Source organism: Hipposideros armiger, unplaced genomic scaffold, assembly GCF_001890085.2.
Source record: "Hipposideros armiger isolate ML-2016 unplaced genomic scaffold, ASM189008v1 scaffold_987, whole genome shotgun sequence".
Lineage (NCBI taxonomy): Eukaryota > Metazoa > Chordata > Mammalia > Chiroptera > Hipposideridae > Hipposideros > Hipposideros armiger.
The window spans coordinates 47777-56004 of NW_017732337.1; positions in this window are offsets into that span (position 1 = coordinate 47777).

An 8228-nucleotide genomic window follows, 5' to 3' on the forward strand; every position below is an offset into this window, starting at 1 on the left:
ATATATATATATATATATATATATATATATATATATAATCTCCTCACTTTTAAATAGGTTTCAATGGGGGCATATCATTATTTGCAAATGAAGCTTCTAGGTCTTTCTGAGCACTACTAATCTTAGGAAAATCTTGGAGTGTACAAAAATTCAATATTACAAACTCTGCAACCTTCTCAGGAAAAGTGTATAGGTGTCTAAATAACTTTGCCAAGAAAATGAGAACAAAAGATAAATTAAATAAATAAATAAAGCCAAGATTTTTGCCCCCAGAAACTAACAAATCATATTATTTTCTTTTGTACATTTTATTCAAACCTGGCAGAGTTTCCTTTCCGTTTAGTCCACCTCACAAAGATTTATAAAATCTCTGAAATTTGACTCAATATGAAATGTTTGCTGGGCAATTAAATATTCAGAAGTATGACGTTTGAAGTATAGGTCCTTGTCTGAGAAAGATGCTTTCCAGCTGAATGATATGGAGGACTTACCACCTGAAGCTGAGGGACAATAAGAAAAGAAGATTGTAAAGTTTATTTATGTTTTTACTCATCCGTCCCTTTATCTATCAACTAATAACTGATTATGTGAGTGACTTTTTAGTATTTATTGCAGTGGGTTCTGGGTAAAACATGTGCCCTGTGAGCAAGGCTCCCTCCTGTCTGCACCGTCCTGTACCTCCATCATCCAAAACCATGCCCGACACTGATGTAGATTTGGGACATACATCTGTATCTCACAGATGGGAAAATTGAGGCTAAGAGAAGCTCAATAACTTGCCCACCATCACACACTGGCAAGTACAAGCCATCAATGCCAGCCTGAGAACTGTCACTCTAGACAAGTCTGGCTTCTGGTCTATTGCATTGGATTCATGTTCTTGGTGTCATCTCCATGTCAGTCACCACTGAGGGAGATGTTAAACCCACTGAGGGCCAGGGCCATGTCTATTTTGCTCTCTCTTCTAGTAACACTGCCCTTTGAAAACAAAGTTGAGTAAATAAATGAGTGAATGAATGAATGAATGTTTGGAGAGAGATCAAATGCGGTGGGGGATGCTTATCCTCTCTGATGATGAGGTGTAATTGTGGCCGAATATGCTGTTGTCAAAAGTACTAATGCCTTTTTCCAAGCACCCTCTCTGTTTATCTTGCCTGCCACTTCTAATTTTAAGGCAGCTGTACTAGCCGTACTAGATGGCCCAGTATATCTAAATGACCTACTTAATGATATTTCTCCTCTGTGCTTCATACATTTCTTTAAAAAAGAAACAGGGTTGAGTAAATAAATCCCATTTTCATGATTATAATTGCAGAGGCATCTGAAAGATAAAATGTGTCATTTCCATCTTTTTTTTTGAACAGATATAGCAAAGTCAGTATGAAAAGACAGCAACATATTCTGAAATTGATGCTATGAGTATCTTAAAAATGTTAAATATCTACTCTAATTCTACTGTTTCCTATTACAGAGTTTAACGTCTTACACATTTAGTGTCCAAAGCTGAAGCCAAAGAGAGAGAATCCTCAACCTGACACAGAAGCCTTAATTTATGGAGACACTATTATAAAAAATTCACTTCTACAGCTTGGGTGTTAGGGTATTTTATCAGTTTATTCAGGTTTCTGTTGTGGCTGAGACTATGCAATGTGGAGGGGATATGGTGATGAGCAGGATATAAAAAGTGAGCCTGCAGATAGGAAGGAAAGAGCCATGAGAGAGGATGACAGAAAATGACATCTTCATATTTCAGAGTAGCAGTTGGCAAGCTTGGCGGGAGATGAGAATCACCTGGGCAACTTTAAAAACTCCTGGTGCACAAGTCCTCTCCTAGACTGATGCACTCAGAATCGCTAGGAGTGGGTCCCAGGCATCTGCATATTCTCAAACTCCTCAGGTCATTCCAAAGTTTAGCCAAGGTTATGGACCACTGTTTCCGTGTCTCTAATGCAGAAAGATGTTAGAAAGTGGAGGACCCAGCAGCTCATTTGAGCAGGGTTAAACGTATTCCTTCATCTTCTGCATGCTCCCCAGAAATCCTTTGTTCCCTTTCATTTTCTTCTGTTTACCTTTCAGGTTCCATTCAATTTCTCATGCTAGCTCGCTTCATGGCCATCATTCTCTCTCCATCCAAACAGCCACATGCAAATTATCTTTAACCAAAACTCCCACTTCATTTACATGTATATCTTGCTCATATTTTCAACCCAAAACCTTATCTGGCACTTCCTGCACTTAAGTATTCTCCAGCACCTGGAGGTTCTGATTCTATTACAAAGCCAGCTATTTGGAAGCCAGCGTTCATCCATTAGAGCACATAGAATGATGAGAGAAGGCCAAAATGGCTTCAAATTTCCTTTATATGACCTTGTTCTTTAAACCAGTAATAGTCACACTATCACAAGCTGGGCTCTGAAAGCCAACAACACCTCTGAATTTTCTCAGATGCCATCTCTCCTTTCGCTTTTCTTGCAAAGGTTTAGCAGGTATATACATAGACTCTCACGTCTTACACCTCAGAAACAACAGGGTTATTTTTTCTTTGTCGAAGATGATTCAATGGAGCCATTATTAGCACTGTTATGCACCTCGGAAAATGAAGGCGGCTGGAGTTGTGAGACCATGGACTTTGTTTTATTAAATTTGAGTTTTATTACATATATAATACTTGATTTCTTTCCAGAAATATTTTTTTAACTGTAGGCAAAGAAAAAACACATTTGATATAATTTAGCTGTGCAATACATTGGTTGGCTTCATTTAATGATCAATTATTAACAAATTAGTAACAGATAAATAAATTCCATAGATTATCCCTAAGCTTCCTTTTAGCTAATAATGATAGCATTTTCTCCCACTGAACATTTAATAGGAGCTGCTAACAACTTGCAAAATTAGCAGATTTAAGTTTCATTACCTTTTGATTTCCCTATCTGCCTTATAATGAGAGACCTAGTGAGCAAAGAAGCAGCCAGGAGGAGACAGTGAAAAAGAAAAAACAGAAGCAAAAAGACAACACACAAGAACCAAGTGCGCTTTCATCGCCACTCACCAAGTCACATTAATAACCACAATGTCAGCGCCTCCTCTCTTAATTCTAAGCCTTTTGTGTATATGTGAGTTAAACAAGAATAGTGATACAATATCATGAGCAAAGATGAACATGTCTAACACACTGAGGTACCTGGGGGAAATTTAAGAAACATTTAATGATACCTAGCATAATTTGATTTATTCCTACTTTAACCAGGGTGGTTAAATAAACAAAAAATGTAGGCCTTTCTTTGATGTGGTTAAAATGAACAGATTATCAATGTACATTCTTTTTTTTAAACATCTTCATGGCCAGTGTATCAGCAGCACATGAAAATGACTATTATTGGGCTGGCCGAGTGGCATGTTGGTTAAGAACTGGCTTGGGATGCCAGAGGGCTCCGGTTCGGATCCCACATATGAGGGCCAGTGACACTGCCCTCTACAGCTAAGATGCTGAACAACAGCTCAACCTGGAGCTGGGCTGCCCTGAGTCGCCAGCGACGGCGTAGGCTGCAGCCACTGTTGCAGTGGCTTGCCGTGGGCTAGCGTGTGTAGCCAGCAGCCAATGTGAGCGGCCAGCAGCCGCTGTGAGCGGCCGTCCAGAAGCCGGCGATTGATCTGCCTCGCCCGGGAAGAGCACAATGATGGTGCCAACTTGGACCAGTGAAACAATGTCTTCCACAACTAGACTGAAGAACAAAAGGACAGGAACTTGTCTGTTCCCCTTTCCCCAATTCCCCAGCACTGTTCCCATTACCCCAATTCCCCAATAAAAAGCTTTAAAAAAAAAGAAAATGACTATTATTAATCTGCACTCATACCCTGGTTGTGCCTTCCCTATGTCCCCCCATGAGTCGCCATGCTCACATAATTAACTACAAACTATACTGAATAGCTTTGCTGTATTTTCAAATATTGACTCCACCCTCAAATCAAGATTTACCATATCAAGGAGTGTTAAAACCAATGAGTCTTAATATTGGAAAGCCATTTCAAAAGGACACATGATGTAAGACTATTAAGTAAAAATAACACAGTTTAAGAATCCCACGTTGCACATGGATATGGTTGAATTATGAGGCTGTGAACTAAAGATAGCCCTTGATGGCAGACTTTCCATTCCTTGGTGTCATCAGGAGTATATGTGACTTGGCTGACATGCCTATAGAGTTGAAGTGACCAATGCTCGCTTCAGTAGCACATATACTAGAGTTGAACTAAACAATTGTATGGTCCTATCAAAAGATCTTTTGCAAACTATTAATTCGGAGTTATAGGGTGTACAAGAAAATGGTGACGCTAAGTCTAATGCATTACCTGTATGTAACAAGAGTTGCCGGATCTTTAGCCTCTCTGAAATTGCTATCATTTTTAACCTGTTTCTGAAAACCAAGGACCCATATGATTTCACTGATACATGGGATATAAAACTAAAAGCAACAAAAGAACAAGACAAACTAGTGACAAAACAAAAACTCATAGACACAAACAATAGTTTAGTGCTTACCAGAGGCTAAGATGGGGAGGGGGTGGTAGATGAGGGTAAAGAGGATCAAATGTATGGTGATGGAAGGAAAACTGACCCTGGGTGGTGCACACAATGTGATATATAGATGATGTATTAGAGAAAAATACACTTGAAACCTATGTAACTTTACTAACAATTGTCACCCCAATAAACTTTAATTTAAAAAAAAAAAAGAAAAGAAAACCAAGAATTCACCCAGTTGATGTGAACACTGATGTTAACTTATAAAGATATAACATGAGGTTTGGGAACAGTTATCTTACACTATGGAAAAAAAAAAACAGAAATAAACTGAACGTTGTTGAGAGTTTAAAACACTAATCTTCACATTTGAGTTACATAAGTACAGATCATACTTAGTCATTCTTTTACACCGCTATCTTCCTTATATACTTATTTTCCGAGATAACATTTAAATAAGTCACCCAGAAAGCAAAATGATTATTAATTATTTACTTATCTGGAGCCAAACCTTTTTAGTTTTCACTGAATTACTCAAATGAAAAACAGCTCAAAATCCCCACCAGATTGACCCAGAACATAAATTTCATATATTTTCCTCTTACAAAGCTATTTTTAATGAGTAATTATTAATGTATTCATTTCTAAATGGAGGGGAAAAAAACAGTGCTCTACAATGAATGCAGCACTGGGTCCAGTGTTTTTCCATTTCTGTTAAAAAGCAATGGACTGTCCTTCATTCTCAACAGAGAAGTCAGAACGTGGTGCAGTTGAGAGCACTTCTAACACTTGGCCAAGTCCTTCCTATCTCTGTAGTTGTTACTGACCTGCCTATCACCCCATCTCTCCAGCGTTTCCATGTATGTGTCCCCCCTTCCCAATGAGGGAGTCTGGTGCTTCAGGAAGAGATGACCTAGCCTCCGGACCTGATTAGGCTAAGGGGATCCTTTTCCGCTTTCCCAGTGATGGACTCAGGAAATCAAAATAACTAGCACCCAATATCTAAAGTTACAGTGGTAAGAATATAAACACACATAAACATCTATTTCCTATATATCAGTACAAAATAGTTTGTATATGAAATGATGCCTAATATATCAGAACGTTCATAATTAAAAAAAAAATCTGGACTCAAAAAACAAACACATTTTGAAAAAAGGATTCAATAAGAATCAGTTTCGGGCCAGCCGAGTAGGTTAGAAGCTGGCTTGGGAAACCAGCTCTGAGCAGCAGAGCCCCGGTTTGGATCCCACATGAGGGACAGTGACGCTACTCTCTGCAGCTGAGATGGTGAACAACAGCTCAACCTGGAGCTGAGCTGTCGTGAGTCACCAGTGACAGTGTAGGCTGCAGCCCCTGCTGCAGTGGGCTGCCATGGGCTACCGTGAGTGGCTGGCAGCCAGCATAAGCGGCCAGCAGCCGGTGTGGGCTGCTGAGAGCTGCTGTGAGCGGCCATCCAGAGGCCAGAGAATGATCTGCTTCACCCGGGGGGAGTGCAATGATAATACCAACATGGGCCAGTGAAGCGGCATCCTCAACAAATAGACTGAAAAATCAAAGGACAGCAACTTGTCTGTTCCCCTTCTCCCGATTCCCCAGCGCTGTTCCCCTCCCCCAATTCCCCAATAAAATCTTTAAAAAATAATCAGTTTCTAAAATACAAATGACCTTCTAACCGATTGCAGCTCAAAGCCTAGATTGTGAAAATAGAGCTCATTGCGAAAATGCAGAAGCTCAAATTTCCATAAAGATTAAAAAAAAAAAAAAACATTTCCTAAACCTCTTGCCTGAAGGTGTTTGACTTAGAAGGTCTGGGATGTGTTTAAGATAGATGATTTTTTCTTTGATATAGGTGAGCATCAGGAGTGATGTTATTAAAAGCAGCAAAAGAAGCATTGTACATGCGTGTGCTGTTGTTTTAAGCATTTTGCGTATTTGACTTGGGCGTAGGTAATCGAGGAACAGCAATAGCAAAAGGCTGTTTGAAATTTACCTCAATGCAGTGTTTAGAGAAAGAAGAGAACAGGTAACAGGGAAAACACTTATCTCCTCCATACATCATAGATTACAAGATAACCCTGAAATTTGCATTTGATTTGAGGCACGGTGACTATAAATTTTCTTAACCATGCCAAAAGCCAGAATAAACAATACTAGATAATGTACTGCTCCAAAAGTTTCAGATACTAAGCGAAGGGTAAGAAGAATATATTCAAGTTTCAATAAGGTTAAAAAAAAAAAAAGTCTGGTAATGTAATTAACAGTAGAAAATACTCCAGCTATTGTCTCATTCTGTTAAGGCAATATATTAAACCTTGTTCCAAAATACTTCCTTCACTCATTATATAGAGAGGCCATTGCATTTGAACTATTGCTTACATAAGAATTGTTCTTTAAAAAAAATCCTATTTAAATACAGATGCCTATATCTTATATCTTATCCATTCATCAGGTATCCTATCAGTTATCCATCAGGCAAGGTGAAAACTATGGGTTGATGTTAACTTGGGTGAGTACCTTATACTTGGTATGCATTCATTTTGCTATCTATGCATTGGGGATAATAGGAGCTGTTTATGAAGGGGTTATCTAGTGTATTACATCACAGAGCATTCACAAAGTATTAATACAATGCCTGGTACATCGCAAAAAAATCAAGAAAGTTTAACTGTGGTCATTATTATGAATGTCTTGTCTCTAAATTGGCAGCAGCATACAACGTGTAGCTGCTACACAGAATGCAAATGTATGAACTCACAAAGAACTGAGGGACTAAGGAAAAAACACGTCTTCTAAAACAGTACTTCTGTTTCTAGTATATAACCCGGGGCCACCTTTAATAAGCACAACAATGTACTCTTAAAAAAGGAATTCTCAAAATATAGAACTTGATTGAGATGACAAAAACACAAATGGATTAGAAACAAGTGAATTATAATTAAACCAATTATAAAATAGATTGTGCTTTTCCAACCTACCCATGCCCCTCCCTCAAACTCTAGGTGTTCTAACATATTCCCCCAGGCAGTGTTTTCATAAAGTGTGGTCCTAGACCACTAATACTGGAATCATCTCAGATGATGCAATTTATTAACATGAAAATTATTTGGTTCCCAACCCAGACTGAAGGAAGAAATATGGTGGGAGTGGACAGAGGTCTGAGAACCTTCCATTTCTGCTGTAACCTGAGGTAAATGTTTATGTATGCTTAGATATGCAAAATAGTCATTTGGAGCATTGGTTCTCACTGTGCGATTACCAGACTGGTAGCATCAGTAACACCTAGGAACTTGTTGGAAATACAAACGCTCAGGCCCTATCCCAGATGAGCAGAATCAGCCTGTGGGGATGAGCTCTGTCGTCTGTGTCTTCCAGGTGATCCTGATAGTACCCTAAAGTTTGAGAACTACTCCCCTAAGATCTTGTTATGCAAAGTGTGGCCCAAGGAGCAATGCGTGGGTGCTCATTAGAAATCAGAAATTTGGGCTTTACCCCAGTCCAAGTGAATCAAATTCTACAATTTAATAAGAGACACAGATTATTTCTATGACATTAAAATTTGAGAAGCATTGGCCTAGGGCAATGTTTTTCAACCTCCATGAAAGTAAAAATATAACTTCCCAAAACCCTTCCCTGGAGATTCTGGTTCTGAGGGTCTGGGATGATTTTAAGACTCTGTGTGTGTGTGTGTGTGTGTGTGTGT